Genomic DNA, 18,369 nt, shown 5'->3' with positions numbered 1-18,369 from the left:
TCTATATTTTAATGCAACAACTAGAGCTGTTACAATTCGAATAATGGGTTCTTAGAATAATTTATTATTCGAATAATGGATTCTTCGAATAATTTATTATTCGAATAATGGATTCTTCGAATAATTTATTATTCGAATAGTGGATTCTTCGAATAATTTTATTATTTGAATAATAGATTCTTCGAATAATTTATTATTCGAATAGTGGATTCTTTGAATAATTCATTATTCAAATAATGGATTCTTCGAATATTCGAACAAAATTCGTTATTTGAATAATGAATAATTGTTCGAATATTGAATATGAATATATATATATATATATATATATATATATATATATATATATATATATATATATATATATATATATATAATTTTAACAGCACTACTAAGGACCTCACCTATAGCTGAATCTTGATTCTTTTCTCCCCTTTTTGTTTTCTTAATCCTTTATCTTCTCCTTTGTCTTAATAACGAACTTTCAAATAATTAATCGTATGTAAATGATTATTTACAAAGCTGAATGTTTATTTGTTTGTCCTTTACACAAATCTATATACCGTTTGTTTGACACATCTAGGACTATATAACTGTCGGGAAGAGACGATAGGTAATGAAATAATGCCAAAATTCTCACGAAAACATATATAAAAAGAACTACAAATCAACATGGGTGCACAACACTCGATCGTTGATTTAAAAAAAAGCATATATCTGTCCTCATGTGCTCATTCTTTCGTAAACTTAACTCGTGGCTAAGCGGTTAGCGTACGCGCCTTTGGCGTGGGAGATCCGGGTTCGATTCCCGGCGGGAGCTCATGTGGTTCGGATTCCACGTTAATCAGTAGGTCCACGTCTCATATAGCCTCGCTGCTGAACGGGACGCTAAACTAAAATCAACTCAACTCAACTCGTAAACTTAAGAGGCTCTATCACTGCGAAATTAAAATACCGATAATTTTACAGCAATTACGTGATATCTTCAAATAGATAAAAGATAATAATTGAAAAGTGGAACAAGACCTCCCTAGACAATGTTATTTTATATGAGTTACCGTTATCACGAGTTACCTAGTAGCTTTCCGTTTGCAGTTATTTAGAAACGCAAAAATAAATGCCGATTTTCTAAATGGTTGGAAATCGAAAGCAGATAAGTGAGTCGTGATAACGGTATCTCACGTAACATAATATTGTCTAGGGAAGTCTTGTTCCACTTTTCGATTATCTTTAATCTATTGGAAGATATCACACAATTACTGTAAAATTAGCGGTATTTTAATTTCGCAGTGATAGGGCCTCTTAAGGTGAGTGGACGCTGGACTACAATGTATATATATATATATATATATATATATATATATATATATATATATATATATATATAATAGACTACTACGGTTTACAATCAGTTACGTCCCTGACTGTAGCCTACTTGAAATTTTAACGAAAACACCGGTCAATTGGTGCAGATCAAGATTAATTGTACCAGTACGAAGTCATTACACATATCATGCTTTTTTTTTTTTTTTTTTTAATAAAAACGACTCTTAGTACTTTCGAATATGACATTTCATAACGATGTTGTATTCCTTGGTGCAGGTTTACTTCAGGAGAATATATCTATTACGGCTATAAACACAACGTTATCTGAACAAATTTCAGGAGACTGTAGGCCTTTTTTTTTTTTCAACCAGTGCCGGGATCTTAAGCTTAGAAATTAAAATAATCGCTATCTTCCTTTCTTTAAAAAATGATATCTACGCAGTTTTCCTTTTTATTTTATGTAGCCTATATCACTATTTTCTTTTCTATCTTGTTAAACATACCTCTGGAGCTAACCAGCAAAACACAATGGTCTGGATTTAAAAAAAAAAGTGTTCATAAACGTCAAAAATAAATTAAAAAAATAAAAAACCAAATACTTAGGAAAATGAATCCTTGCACGAAAACATACATTAAAAAAAGTACAAATCAACGTGGGTGCACAAATGGATAGTTTCGGAATTATAGCCCTCCGAAAATTGATCGAAATGATAAGTAAAGGGTCTAACTCAAGAACAAAATGTCGAGTAAAAGTCGGATAAGAGAACATAATAAATATTTTGAGCCTAGATGTCATTAATGGACGAGCGGGTGTGAAATGTATATTAGTTTTCAATTTCTGATTTTATCATTTTCGTTTGTAAAATGCCTCATTAATATCGTTCTATGTTTCGTGGCTAATCCTGTTGGCTGTTGCCGCCCTTGATCCACATGCAGTGATGGATTTGTTTTACGTAACCTTGGTCTGACATTTCAGTCTCGCGTTATGACCTTTTATCTTATCGTCCCGACCCATTTTCGGCGAGTGGGCCAGCGCATGGAGTCCCTGGTGCATGGAGTCCCTGGTTCGATTTCCAGCTCGTGCCAAGTGAACTTTGTGGTGGACAAACGCCGTGTGCGTGGGTTTTGTTGGGGTTCTCCCGTTTCCTCCCACTTTCACCATTTCATTCATTTCTCATCATCACCGTCTCCTTTATCCTAGCCGGTATAATCGTGGAACGTAAAACTTAAAGATTTCATTTCATTTCCATTTTCCGCGAACTATAGCTCCGAAATGGAGCATTTATGCACCCAATTTGGCCTATTTATATTTTTTCACGTTTTCGTGTGAGAATTAATATCCCAAAGTTTTCTGCTGTTGTTTCCTAACACCCTGTATATAGCTTTATATGCTTAAATTATGTAAGTTCTTTCGTTTACCTTTATAAAATGTTGATAAGATTTGAAGGTCACTCTGATTTGTGAGTTGAATTTACGTACATGGAAGGAAGTGTCACAGTCGGACGACCTGCCTTAATAAGTTATTTTTCAGTCCGGGTCAAGTGAGGACGACAATATTAGACGTTTCGATGACAGATGGCACAGAGCTGTCTAGACTGCGGGGTGGGAGTGGAGTGTGCGGCATTCTCAGTAGACTGGGAGGCAAGCAATGCAAGGTCTTCGCTCATCTCATCACTAAACGCCAGTGTTGGCATCTTCTACAAATGAAAACGAGCCGAAAGTTTCATTCAAGAACAAAAGAACTCCTGATTTTTTTCTAATCTTCTTGTACTTTGCTCCAGTTGTTAGGATCACGCTTATGGGCCTTACAAGATTGTAATGTTAATAGACGGTAACTATTGAATGAAAATTTTTCTTTTTAATCTGTTTTTCGGAATACATACCCAGACCGAGATAACCGTTAACATCTTTACTGGTAACAAACGGTAACTATTCATGTCCCATACATGGAATACTCACCGTTTCAACTACCACCACAGATACTTCGTTAAGTGTAAGTTTCATTCTCGTAACTATTTTTACCAAAGTTAATTCTAAATAATACACAGCTGAACGGTACCAAGGATATCCGGCAAGCCCAATAATTGAGCGCAAAACTGTGTGAGCACAATGGAGTGTGAGCGCCATTGAAGATAGCAAGTGTGAGCCCAATTAGGTTAGTGAGTGCAAGTTGAAATAAATGTGAGCGCCATTGTGAATAAGAAACCCGAGCTCGAGCAAAGTGCAAACCTGAGCTAGCGTGAGTCTAATCAAAATTAGTGAACGCGAGCCTGTGAAAGTGAGCCGATGTGAGCTTCGATTACAAAATATTGTGTACAAAATCGGCGGAGTGGCCTAAGGGCGATTATGAGTTAACGCTACATATTTCTATGATGTCTGCACTCCCTGGAGGTGATGCTGACTCCGGCTGCTTTTACTTCTATCTCAGCTTCCCTAAATACCCATTTGCTGGCTAATCAGCGAACTTCTGAGCTTCTTGGGAACGAAAGTATTATAAGAAATTAATTTATTACTTCACAGGAGATTGACCCCGGGCCATCCAGTTGGTAGGTAGACACCTTACTAATTATGCCTATCACGGCCCAGCTGGTAGGACCTATGGCTCCCCTAAGGGCTGTTGCACGAGGAATTTAGTTTTTTTTTTTTTTAACTAGGTGGTAACAATAATAATAAACCCAGGTAGATAAGAAAGATCACACACTAGAAGTTTAAATTTCTTCCGGTGGATGTTAATTGCTGGAGAATGTTTACTGTCATGTGACGGCGAAATATAGAACTTTTCAAAAACCAGAATTCGAAAACTTTTTTTTTTTTTTTAATGTTACCGTGTGAAGTAACGGCGGGTGGACGGTCATATAGACGAACTAACATTAAGTCTTAAGTCTGCTTGTGGGATTGCAATAACATGGAGTAAGAAACTCCACCCGCTAATTATTATAGTGTGAGGTTAGATACAGTAGATAAACGCCAACATATCCTGTGGCTATATAGTTAGTATTCGATTCCCCATGGGCATGGGCGCTCTGCCCTGGTTCAAGAAAATGTATACGTAATATAGCAAACCACGTATATTAAATACCAGACGTAATATAGCAACCATGGAGATGCCCCCCTAGATAATTTTCTTCGGGCGCCCCTGCGTATAGGAGCTCACGTGGTTCGTATCTCACCTTAAGCTAGGGTTACCATATTCTGAGATGCCATAATGCTGACATACTTCCACTTGACTACAATAAGCACAAGAAGCCATTGTGTCAGATTTAACCGTTTATATATGATATGCTCAGAAAACACTACCAGCAGTGTAGTCGCTACCGTTAGCGCCTTCGGTACGAGCGGTTCCGGGTTCGATTCCCGGTGAGGGCACTCAGTCGAAAAAGTGTAAAACGCTTTTCAGGCCAGCCACCCTGAGTGAGGTTTTCCTGGGTTTTCCTCATTTCCACCAGGCAAATGCCGGGGTTGTACCTAACTTACAGGTCCCAGGCCGCTTCCTTCCCTTTCACTGGATAGTATGGTCGCCAAGTTACGTCATCCCTAAAGCGTGTCAAGCTAAATGTTTATACATGACAATAGCCCAGAAATCTAAATCCTAAACCCTAAACAAAACACTAGCAAGGAATCATAGATACGGAAAGAACGGGAGAGAAGACAGACGCGTAGAGAGAGCGATTGTCATGCCAAAGATAGCTAATCCCTACTTTTCTCATTGAGTCCTGTTATCAATACGAGACCACATTAGAAACAGAATATACTTGAGATCAGAAAATGCGGACAAATCAAAGAATTCGGAAAATGTATGCGTACTAAAATTTTAAGTCTCAAACTGCGGACATGTCCGCATAAATGCTAACGTGAGGTAACCTACCTTAAATGAGAAAGATGGGAGGACTCTTGATGAAACCTTTGCACGCATTGTGTGTCTACTACAAAGCCCACTAGCCAGGAGCTGAGATCGAATTAGGGATTTCACACAGCAGAGTTGAGCACTCTACCACTGAGGCTCCTTGATGAAAATATGTAAAGTAAGTAATAAACTCGTATGTTCCCATAAATTTTATAATAATTTCACAACATCATGTGACCTTGTACTTCAGAACCGAACTAACTGAATTACCGAAAGTACTTCGTATGCTTTCCAAATTTTAGTGTTGTCTTTTCTTTTGCATCTATTTTTTAAAAAAATAAATAAACGAACGGGTTTTACTATTCTTTTAATCAGTCTTGTTCAAAAGATTTAACATAATTTTCTGTACCAGAAAGTATTTATTGTGTGATGTTAATATTTCTGCTGAGTATTAAATCCTATTAGATGGCAGTTGTGTGGCACAAATTAAACGAGAGTGTTGCTGTTTCTGAGTCATTGTGACCAGCCCTTATCTCCCCTGTCGTCAGGATCGTTGCTTTCCATGCAAATGAAATTTTAAAAGGGGGAGCACTGAAAACAATTATTTTCAGAAAGGTTAGTAGCCTTTACTAAGGTATAAGTGCAACTCAGAAACAAAAGATACATCCTAAATATTTTAAATAATTGAAGTGGTCATAATACTTCTTGGCACGACATCCGTTTGCGTATCTCTGATTTTGATGAATCTCAGTGCATGTTTTGAAACGTATTGTATTGTCTTGTCTTTATTTTCCTATGATTGTAGTTTGTCGTAACAAAGCGTTAAATTTCACTTAATCAAGAATGGCAGACTTTTACATCTGTTCTAAGTACGGGGTGTCTACTGTGAGACTTAAATGTTTCAAACAAATGTAGGAGAAAATAAAATCAGTTTACATGAAAATGATAATGAAACTCAAAACGTTTTAGTGTAACACAGATCAATACGCTTCAGCTCAGTACAGTGCACATGGGCACCTTTGGTGGCACAAGATATCTAACCATAGTCCTAATTAACTTCTTTGGACGTTGTTTGAACGGTCTCCGCACATTTCCTACAACCTGTTTATGTTTGCCTTGATTTCGTCCCATCCCGTTCATTCACAACACTGCCAGTCTCCAGAAAGCAGTCACATAACTTCTTTATAGTTTTGAATATAGGAGGTTCTGATTGTACACACGACGAAAATTTCGGGCACTTAAATCATGGATTTTGTTTCTACCTAGCACTGTACAGCCTGGATATGCTTGTTTGGGATCACCATTTTAGAAGCATTTTAGTGCTGCAGCGCGAACTGTATTACCACGTAAGCCGCGGTAGCTCAGTGGTAGAGCGTTCAGCTTTGGTGCATGGGGTCTCTGGTTCGTTCCCAGCTCGCGCCAAGTGAATTTTGTAGTGGACAAACAGCGCGTGCGCTGGTTTTCTCGGGGTTCTCCCGTTTCCTCCCACTTTCATCACTTCCTTCATTTCTCATCATCACCGTCAGCCATAAGCATGGGAGGTAAAACTTAGATTTTTACATTTTCCGCGTAAACTTTTTGAGTTTCTCTAGCTGTTCCAGCAGGATAATCTGAATTTAAAAGATTTTTATAATCATGTAGTCTCACTGTGGACACGCTGCTTTTTGATATTGGCCACCTATTTTAGATTTTAATCGAAGGTTTTAGGCTGAAGAGATTAGAGAATTTTTTACAAAGTGATTTTCTGTGCCTTCAAGTTCAATCTCACGCCAATTGATGACTCCTCAACATGACGCCATTCGATTATTTTTAAACCACGCGCTACTTTATTATTATTCATACATAGTACAACTTAGCCATACGTACGTGAGTGAAGCTAAGGTCGGATTTCAGAAGGGCCAGTCTCAGGAGAAGACACCACCTCTAGATGAAACAAGTTGTTGATATGCGTTAAATTAAATGAATCTGCAATAAAATACAAACGTATCATCACAGTAATTCTGAGAGTCACAGGGTCAGATCAGTTGTTTTCTAGAGTGAATATTGTTTTGAATGACAAAACGGGATATTAAAATTAGGAAAGATACTATGATAGAAGAGAATAATATTAAAATATTGACTAAAGTAACTGCTACGATAAGACCTATATATTATACATCGCCACAGGCATTTACTTTTTTCAAAGTGGCTTTGTAGGTAGTAGGGAAAGGCTGCTTACGTGGGTTTCCTTAGAGGTGTTCCCGTTTCTTCCCCTTTTCCCCTCAATTATTTAATTATTTATCAATTACTTAATGATAATTCTTTTGTATTTATGAATGATGCGGGGCTGGCACGCGATGTATAACAGCAAGCCAATTGGCCTTACACTAAGAATTATATATTCACTTTAAAAAAGATGATGATACACCTACAGAAGTTGCAGAAGCAATGTAACACAGTGAGAAAGGTGTTCATTGGTGTGTGTCAGTAAGTTTTTAAAAGTAATCAGAGGCTGTGACAGGCATTCTGTACAACACATCAGTTGTTCTTCCTGTATATTGAGAAATGTTTGTTTGCTGGTTGCAAATAGGCTGTTAGAAATAGTTACAGAGACTGTGACATGCGATTTACAATAGCAGATCAGTTATTCTTACAACGTGAAATATGTTTTTCTCTAGTTACAAGTCATTTTAGGAAAAAGAAGAAGAAGAAGAAGAAGAAGTTTGGCAGGCAATTCACAACAGCAAATATTTTAGCGAGAAATGATCTTTACTGGTGATAATAAGGCTTTAGAAATAACCATAGTGTGTGGATAGACAGCAACAGACATAGTTAAAAGTAGTAACTCTATGGTAACAGATCAATTGTTCATTTGTACGTGGGTTTTTCAGAAGTGCTACGTCTCTTCCCCTTTTTTCACTTCATCAAGTACTTAATAATTGTGTTTATGAATGATGTAGGCATAGCAGGCATTGATAACAGCAGACCAATTCATCTTACAGCGAGAAATGTTTGATCATTTAGTGGAGCTTTCAGAAATAACCACAAAAGCTGCGAGAAGGGCGATTCAGCAGCGGATCAGTTGTTCTCACAGTGAGAAATGTACAGTATTCACTGTTGTCAAAATATGTTTTTAAAACTAACCGTAAACGCTGTTACAGCCGTTTCATGCAGTAGATCAGCTGTTCTTACAGCGCAAAATGTATATTCTGTGGTTGCAATAAGCTTTTAGAAATAATTACAGAGCCTTTGTCATGCAATTTACAGCAGGGGATCATTTAGTTCTTACAACGTGAAATGTTTCTTTCGTCAGACGTGAGATTTCAGCAATAGCCATAAGGACAATTTGCAACAGCAAATCAGTTGTTACAGTGAAAAATGCTTTATTTTTCACTGCTGATAATAATCCATTAGAATTAATCACAGTATCGACAACAACAGGCGACTCACAATAGCAGATCAGTTGTTTTTACGTATATAGATGTATGTTTAACTGAAAGTAGGACAATTCTTAGATTTAATTACAGATGTAGAAGCTAATTGATATCTATTAAGTATCAACCTATAAAGTCAATAGTGTATCGGTGAAAATTACAGATATACTTCGTAGGCATAACTGGCAAAAGAAATGCAAGTGTCAGTTTGCGAAAACAATTACAAGATTAACAAGACCTTGAAGTAGCATTTTGATGTAACTGTAAGATATAAAACTTCACCTCGTTGCATTCTATTGTTCTTCTGAATGTTTTTGGTGAATGTGTATGCTTGCTTGTACTCGGCATTTATATACGCCACGGAACTGGAAAATATATTCTGCTTCCTGTGTTATCGGTTCTTATATGTGCATTTTTTTCGATTTATTATGTTCGTCTTATCAAATATCTTTAGCGGCACATGCATACTTGTCACTTCTTACAAAATATTCTAAGACTGTTCTTTATGGAAGTAATAATAATCTTGTTAATGGTTTTATGTGTTGTGTGATAAAAAAGGTCATCGCTATATAGTAATTATGTGTAGTATAATAATAGCAAGTGGCGAATACGTAGGTTACACTTTATTGCTGTAAGTTTCGTTTCGTTATTGGAACAAATTTATTATACGATTAATTAAACAACATTCATAATGATAATATCGAATGACTATGCAAGTAGTATGTGCATCATGTTAGAGGTATGTGCGTCACTGTTAGGAGCACGTTTGTCACTGTTAGGAGTATATTTGTCACTATTAGGTGTATGTGTGTGTCACTGTTAGTGCTCTCAACGGGTCGGGTCGGGTTGAAGACCGACCCGACCCGTGACCCGAATTGACTGACCCGACCCGACCCGACTGACCCGAACCGTGATCCGACCTGATTGACCTGACCCGACAACCCCACCCGAGCTGACCCGATCCGACAACCCGACCCGAGATGACCCGATCCGACAACCCGACCCGAACTGACCTGACCCGACCCGTTTGAGAGCACTAGTCACTGTTAGAAGTATGTGTGTCACCGTCATGAGAAAACAAACAACAATAGATACAGTCTGTTACTTAACTTTGTATAAGAGGCACGGTGCCTTAATGGTAGAAAAAGTGAAATGAAATCTTCGAGTTTTACGACCCATGATTATGCCGGTTAGGCTAAAGGAGACGGTGATGATGAGTAATGAATAAAATGGTGGAATGAAGAAAGTGGGAGGAAACGGGAGAATCCCGAGAAAGCCCACGCACACGATGTTGCCTTAATGGTAGAGCGCGTACCTGTGGTGTGTGAGGTTCACCAAGAATCAGATTACGAAGTTTTTGAATTTGTACTCGAGATTTTCATTTCATAAATAAAACAGCTCTCATCGTTGTGTTGCATATTTTAGTTGAATAGTTTTATGTCCAGTAGTTATGCCCTGTGCACTAAAGGGAATGGATGATTCATGAAAGTGGATGATGATGAAATAATTCGTGGAATGATAATGTGGAAGGAAATTTGAGATCCCTGACAAGTGAAGAGCTCAAATGGATGAATCGAGTTGCGGATGAGACAGTGCGCCTGACATAGGATGTGAAAATATGTATATTCGCGAAGTTATAGCGGCTGAGCTCCGTAAGAAACTGAGAGAAAGGGCGTCAAAGTTGGTAGGAAAAGGCCTATACTATGTTATTGAAATACATCAAATAAACAATTGAATCGTGAAAATAGTGAAAGGTAGACAATGCAAACAGTGGTAGTTTCATATATTGGCAATAGGAAAATGGGCAGAGTAAATTACGATCCTCCACCGCCATCTTAAAACCTGCCATTTTGATTTTTTTTTTTTTTTTTTAGTGGAAAAGTAGTCATGTGATAAATCAATTAGGAACAGCATGTTCTCAAAAAGTCAATTATGAACTTTAGTGATCGTTATCTATACTTATTTGGAAGATTTAGGATCAGTTATTTATGAAATCTAGGAGACTGATACCCGTATGTTGAAATTTTGGATTATCACATGTAAGTTAAACATATATACAAGCCATATTATTACATCATTATTAAGAAATTTCACTGTTAGATATCAAATTTCACTGTTAGGTTTTTTTTTTTTTTTTTTTTTTTGGCTTGTAGATATCTTTAACTTACATGTGTCTTTGTGATAATCCAAACTTTTAACATACGAGTATCAGTCTCCCAGATTTTATAAATAACTATAAAGATGCAGGGGCGTCATTTCAGACTTCGCTTGAGGGGGGGGGGGCAAGAACAACATAGACACAAGAATTTCACGTTTTGTACTAGTATATTAGTAGACAATCGATTAAAGTATATGTATTAAAGTCTGGAGGGGGGCAATTGCACCTCCTACACCCTCTAAATGACGCCTCTGTAAAGATGATCATAAGTCTTTCAAATAAGTACAGATAACGATCACTAAAGTTCATAATTGACTTTTTAAGAACATTCTAGTCCTAATTGATATATCATATGACTACCTTTCCGTTTTTTTTTTTAAAGTAGATTTCAAAATGGCGGCGGAGGATCGTAATTTACTCTACCCATTCTCCTTTTGCCAATATATGAAGCTATCACCATTTGCATTGCCTATCTTTCACTATTTTCACGATTCAACTGTATATTTGATGTATTGCAATAACATAGCATAGCCCTTCTCCCACCAATTTTGACTCCCTTCCCCTTAGTTTCTTATGGCGCTCAGCTGCTATAACTTTCCACATAAACATCCTCTTTCGGGCGCACTAAGTCCTCTCACAACTCGATTCATCCATTTGGACCCTTTACTTGCGAGAAATTTCAGATACAATGTTATCCACAACAAACTTACGTGGCCTAGGATTGAACCAGAAACCACTTCGTTTCAGCTTCTGTTACTAGAGAATTTATATAGTGGCGGATCCAGGATATTATCAAGGGAGTGGCTAAACCATAGTTTGCCGCTTTATCCAGTGTAAAGCAAGAATGAAGCCCATTTTATCCAGTGTATACCTGAGCGTCAAGGGGAGGGGCTGTAGCCCCTATAGCCCCCTTGGATCCGCATATATATATATATATATAATCACTGAATGAGTGTCGTGTAAATTGTGTGTTCCACAGAAAGGTGTCGCCATTAAGTGAAGGGTTGGAAAGCACTGGTATACTGGTATACAGCTTGTATCTTCCTGACTGCAACATAGAGTAAACTCGGATTTTTCATCACCACGTTATCAGAGAGAAAAGCTGGAAACAACAGGTGCTGGCTACTTTTATGCACATATGTGTATGTGTGTGCTGAAGCGTTAGTGTATGTGTATTTTGTCCTTTCTGCACCTTTGTTCTCACTTGTGAGTTCTGACAATGCATTAACCAAATGAAAAACCTCAGCTGCTGTGTGGTCTGCAACCTGATGCTCTTTCTGTGCCTGTTCGCAGTATATGCACAGTACACACAGAGAGAGAAGGTTGCGAGGAATAGAAAAAGAAGCTGGTAACGAATATAAGCGTATCCCAGTTGGCCATGGCTAATTCAAACAATGCCACACCCCGGGGTGTATAATTTCTACCGAGAAGAGACAAATAGAAGGAAAAAATTAAATAAACGTTTACCGAAACTCGGAAGCTCGCTCTTGAAGTATATAGGTAAGAATTTTTATAGGCTATATGAGCACATGTTTATAAAAATAAAAAAAATAAAAATGTGTGTGTGTTTGTGTGTGTGTGTGTGTGTGTCACTCTTAGGAATATGTGTGTCACCATTAGAAAGGTAAATAAATAACCAATCTAGTTTAGCAGAAAAGAACGACACACTTTTTAGCGTCATGCAAATTCGTTTTTCTCGATTTTGTCAAGCACTACGTACGAGAATATACCGTTAAGTATGCCGTTTTTTCCAACTCTATGCCATTTATCGATTGATCTACAGAGCCATAGCTAGCGGGGGGAGAGCCGGGCGGTCACCCCGGGCACTGATAACAAGGGGGCGCCGAACGAGCAAGAAGAAAGGAAAAGTGTTGGAAATGAGTAAACGATGCGTCGCCCCGGAAAGGCATTGGTACCCAATTAAATCAATATTGTCGGTTTGCAAAGAAATATATTTATTAAAAATTTTCTTGCTCGCTCCGCTCACAACCCAGTACGCTATGTTCAAGAGACCAAGATCTTTCCAACGCCACCACTTGCGTCCTACAATTCCATGTTTAATAAGCAAATAGAAGGGACCCGATCCCAAGACTTCTTGACCCCAGTTCTGGAGCTTTGAGACCAGGGCCCGATTTCAGACATTACTACTGTGCTCAGGGGACCCAGACCTTTTCAACGCCACCAACCGGCGCTCACCAACTCCATATCTAACACAATTTCCCTGACATAGGAGAATCGTCTCCATGCTCTTTCCATAACTGTTCTCGAAGTGGATTTGTATACAGCCAAAGGTAGTTTTGTCAAGGTTAACAGGAAATCCAAAATAACACTCTTGGAAACAGCTCTTATTTGTAAAAGAATATACAGTATAATGATCGCTTTTCGCTGTTGCAATGGTCTGTCGAAGAAGCTTGATAAAAATTAGCGTAGCATAGCTGCTTCTCTTATATGTAAAGAAAGAAAGAAAGAAAGAAAGAAAAGAAAGGAAAAAGAAAATGCTTGCTGAGGTGTGTTGAGGGCGCCGAATTCTACTTCGTCCTGAGTGCCGGCCGAAATCTCTAGCTACGGCTCTGTTGATCTATGCCCCATCTTTGGACAAATATTAAACTAAAATTAACGTTTAAGAATTAGTTATAATTGTGAGCTCTGCAGGGTGACCCAAAACTGGATATATAGTGGTACCTAAATTTCAATTTCAATCACAATTTTCAGACGCGCAAGAAGTGTTCGAAATGTCCTCCATCAACATTGCCACCTTCTTCAAACCTACTCAGAAGACTGCGACACACATTACGACACAAACGTAAAGTTCAGTCTACGCTGTAACGATGTTCTTGAAATGAAAAGCTTCAGGGATGCTTGACGCGTTCACTTTGTGTGTGTGTGTGTGTGTGTGTGTGTGTGTGTGTGCGTGTGTGTGTGTGTGCGCGTGTGCGCGCGCGCAGTTGACAAGTGTCAGTGCAACTTTCATTTCTCTGTTATTGCAGTCTTCGGGCGTCCAGATCTTGGTGCATTCAATCACTGAACCATTTTTTTAAAAATCAAATTTGCTTCCTGATGTTATCAATTGTTAAACAGGTTGGTACAGGAGTGTCAAATTCGTTTCTCCATAGTGTACGAATATGCTCAGCATTTTCACTTGTCCAGTAGACTTTAAAGAATCCATTTTCTTTATTCTTCATTCGAGTTAACTGTCGTCATTCAAGAAATCAAGATATCTGAAAAGAAAAGTTACAAATAGGACTGTAGTCGAGAGTATACGGTGGTATATGCCGTATACCCTCTGCTTAATCTTAGCCATTAGAGTATACTTCAAACTTTATGCGTGTAGTATTTTTGCTTCATTTACATTTATTTATTTAATCGCATCATGACCCCAGTAATAAAATAGTTCTACCACTTTATTTTCTCTCCTGTTCTTAGTATATCGATTATGAAAAAAGCCGTTTTTTTTCTCTCTACTATGCCATTATAGTAGATTAAGTATCTATTTCAGCATCGAAGCTACATGAGACATGGACACATAGCTTATCGTGAAGTGTAAAGAACATGAGCTGTTGGGAATCGAACCCGGGTATTCGACATCTGAGACTCATACGTTAACCGTACAGACACAGGGAGATCACAAAAAAGTGTGTGAGAGAGAAGGAAGAGAAAGGAAAACAATGGAAAGATTACGTGAGCTCTCTGTCAAAATTCGAGTTGTTTTGATTGTGAATATCAGTACGAAAGTTTTGTGTAGCTGTACATTCCTGTTTCTGCCCTACTCTTTACGACAATTTTCTTAATTCCTTGTGGCATCTCGGGCGCAATTGTGTCAGTTTCTTTTTGCAGTTGGTTGATCTCTTCTGCGTCCCCACACTCGTTTATGTTACTATCTAAGGAGAATCTAACGAGGATTTTTCTAAGGAGTATAATCTAGAAAACAACATAAAATGCTTTTAGACTTAAACAATATCGCAGCCTTTATATTTTAATGGGATCCATGCGTTTTACATTGTTAGGGGTCTAATTAAAAAAAAATGTTACGCCAATAATAAAGTTCAAAAAACAGCGTATAGGCCTACCTTTGAAAATTTTAAGACTACAGCACAGGTTACAAACAACAAGTAATGGCACTACTACGAATGTATATGTACTTTTGGGCTACTCTGTATATCGTTCACCATATACTATGCACCTCATTGTTTGTGTCACAGTGCTAAGCGTCTACTTTAGTATAAATTTTATCGTAATAGATGGTATGGTTACCCTAAAGCGTCAATTGTTAGATTTTCAAATTAGTTTATCTCCATTTTCTCGAAAACTACGCATGAGGATTTAAGCTTTTCCATATAATTTTGTTCAGCTCTATGATATCTATCGATTGACATATGTCTTATTTGTACGCTAATAGTAAAGTAGAATTTTGATGATGGCTTTCTATATGAATTACTTAAGAACATATACTGGGTTTATATTTCGGATGGGCTTCTAAATTCCATATAGGTAAGTTAATAAAAACGCATTCTCAAAATACTGTAGGAAGAAAATGCTTTTCATGGAGGGTACTCGGCGGATGTGATGCAGATATAGAGTAAAATAAACTATAGTCGAAGATGTCCGACCAAAGTCCTTTATAATCTGAAAACACAAGTATTATTTTCTTACTAAACATCTTGATTTATAAATATTATAATCATGTATTACGTAAAGAAAAGTGTTGATTTACATACCTATAATACTGAATACTACCCCTGGACGACATTTGAACTAGACATGTTTTGTGGCCTTAACTACTGTACTAGCCTATGCATAGTTGACATCATAGTTTAAAATGTACATTGTAAATATATCGTACGTATTGTGTGTTTTGTTGTCTGCTTATTCTTTGTTAGTCATTCAATATAGCCGTGGGAAGACGAATGAATCGTTACTTGTTTCCGTACCCCAACGAGACGAGCGACGTTGAAAGATTCTTCGGTTTTGTTGCGCGTCCAAACCAAATACTACGCTGGAACTATGCCAATATTTTCTTCTCCAATATACTGTACTTGTGTTCTTCTTATTGTGTTATGTGAAAGATGTGTTCTAAAATGCGGATCATCCTGAACCAATTTTATGAAGGATATGTAGAAGTAGACCTATAAATATCTATCATATAAAGTTGTTGAACGCATCACTGCGTGCTCCTACAAAATTGGAGTATTTTCCAATTCGATCTTTACATTTTCATATTAATTGGTTAACAAGAATTCAGCTAGCCATTCACGCTGGTCTAGTGGCTAACGTGTGCGCGTTTGGTTCGATTTTCCGCTGGGAGAGGAGCATTGAACTGTGGAACTTATTACGTATTGTGGTGGTTTGGATGCTACCTTAAGCTGTAGGTTTACGTCTCATATAACCTTGCTGTTGAAAAGGGACGCAAAACTTCAACAAACAAGAATTCAACTCTGGAAATGAGCTACGAATAGAAGTGTATCTGTTCCTTTTTGTTTTTATAGCCCTATATTATTGTTATTATTATTATTATTATTATTATTATTATTATTATTATTATTATTATTATTATTATTATTATTATTATTATTATTATTATTATCTTTTCTGATAATAATATCATTTCTGATAATATAATTGGGATAAATTTATCTGCCACACCATCATATCACAGGGTAAAATATTGAAATTTCCTATAATAATTTAATAATTACAATTTCTCACGCCATATAATTAAGAAATTTTATAATGCAAATTAGAACGTAAACTTATTAGAACAGTATTAAATATGAAAATGTCTTACATTAAGTATTATAATTAATTTTCATTCTCACGTTTTCTGCTTGATTTAATAAAATACTTTTGCCGGAGATGCATTGAGAGTTAAAGTTTATTTGTGGGGGCTGAAAGGACATTGCGACGCCACTGGAGTTAAACGCATGACACCTAAAATGTTCTATTCTATCTGGAGTTGCACCTCCCGAGGGACGTTTAATTTTAAAAGCGGCAAAGAATGAGAGAAATAGTTAAGGACATTTACCACACAAAACGATGAAGTTGATGTGTGGTACTGGCTTTGCATATGGTTATAGCGGTTTCAAGTGTTTGTCATGCTTAATTAAGGATGTGACGTCATAGACTGTTATGTACGACATTTTGTTGACACGCTCTAATCTAAATTTATGTACTGCTTCATTTACCACTGCAGCATTTTGGGTTCCGGATGTTTTAGATGTTTTCTCCCTTTCGCCGTGGCAAAGCAGTATTTGTATGTGTGTTCCTAATTTTTCGTATGCATGTCACAAGTGACTTGAGGGTAACATTGAAATATGCACAAACACATATAATGTGCGTATGCTTTCTCGCCTTTCCTTAAATTATGGGACCCTGAAGGAAACTAGTCAGATATTCTGCATTGCTCATAAGGCAATTGACAAAACGGCATATGTGAATGCAAGCCCCGAAATAAATATGCTGAACTAAGTTTCCCAATTTTTTTCTGTTTACCAGTATGACGTCCGTCAGTTAGGAGTATGTATCACTGTTAGGAGTGTGCTACTAGGAAGGTGTTTTACCTGAATAGAAGGTAAATAAATAAACTATTCTAGCAGAAAAACAATAAATTATTATTGGCAATTAAAGACAGCAAGGAGAAGGCAGCATAGTTCGATGATTTTGCAGATACACCACGGATGTTCTGTGACGTCACAGTTTGCTGCTGGCATTCTCAGTAAATACGAAACAAGGAGAAGACAGCATAGTTCGATGTTTTTTGCAGATACACTACGGATGCTCTGTAACGTCACAGTTTGCTGCTGGCATTCCCAGTAAATACGAAACAAGGAGAAGACAGCATAGTTCGATGTTTTTGCAGATACACTACGGATGGTCTGTAATGCTGATATTCTCAGTAAATACGAGATAACAAGAAGACGACGACATAGTTCGATAGTTTTGCATATACACTGCTTATGCATGGATTCATTGACGAATCGACAATTGTAAATACTTGTTTTATTCAATTCCGTTTAACTTATTTCCTCTCCTACTTGGCTCAACCTGTTCTCTTTCTCTAGCTCTGATCCTTAAAAGAAAAAGCCCACTCTTACGTCATACACTGGAGAGAGAGAATTGACCGTTCTAGATCTGCATTTCCCCCTATTTTTCATTATATCCTGTAATCATCACTTTTGAAATACGAACACACGTTTATCAAAATCGCTTCTTACATTGCACTCTTCACAAACCATGTATTGTTACAGAAACCATACCCCACAACTTAATGTGTACATCTATCAGCTACTACTACTCTAGTCATTCGAGAACTGAATAACTGCTCGTATCAAACGACTTAAATAGTGCACGCTGTATATTGATTACATTCCAGTAAGTATTGATTATAAATTTCCAAGTCTGTTTCTTTCTTTTTTTTAAAGAGAGGAGGAAAAGCTGATTGACGCTGGTATGCTTTTAGCAGTATAGTATCCTAGAAACAAATGGTAATAGGTGAGAATTACGAGGGTTACTCTTCTGTTTGAAGCTGATAACTGGAACTGGACATTTTTGTGTAGACTTAAATGATGATACCTTTTTGTGTGTGAGAGAGCCACCCTTCCTCTCTTTTATTTTTGCACGGCATCTAACACAAT

Source organism: Thermobia domestica, chromosome 10 (genome assembly GCF_964235325.1).
Source record: "Thermobia domestica chromosome 10, izTheDome1.hap1.1, whole genome shotgun sequence".
In the NCBI taxonomy this organism is placed as follows: Eukaryota; Metazoa; Arthropoda; class Insecta; order Zygentoma; family Lepismatidae; genus Thermobia; species Thermobia domestica.
This window is presented reverse-complemented; position numbering follows the sequence as displayed.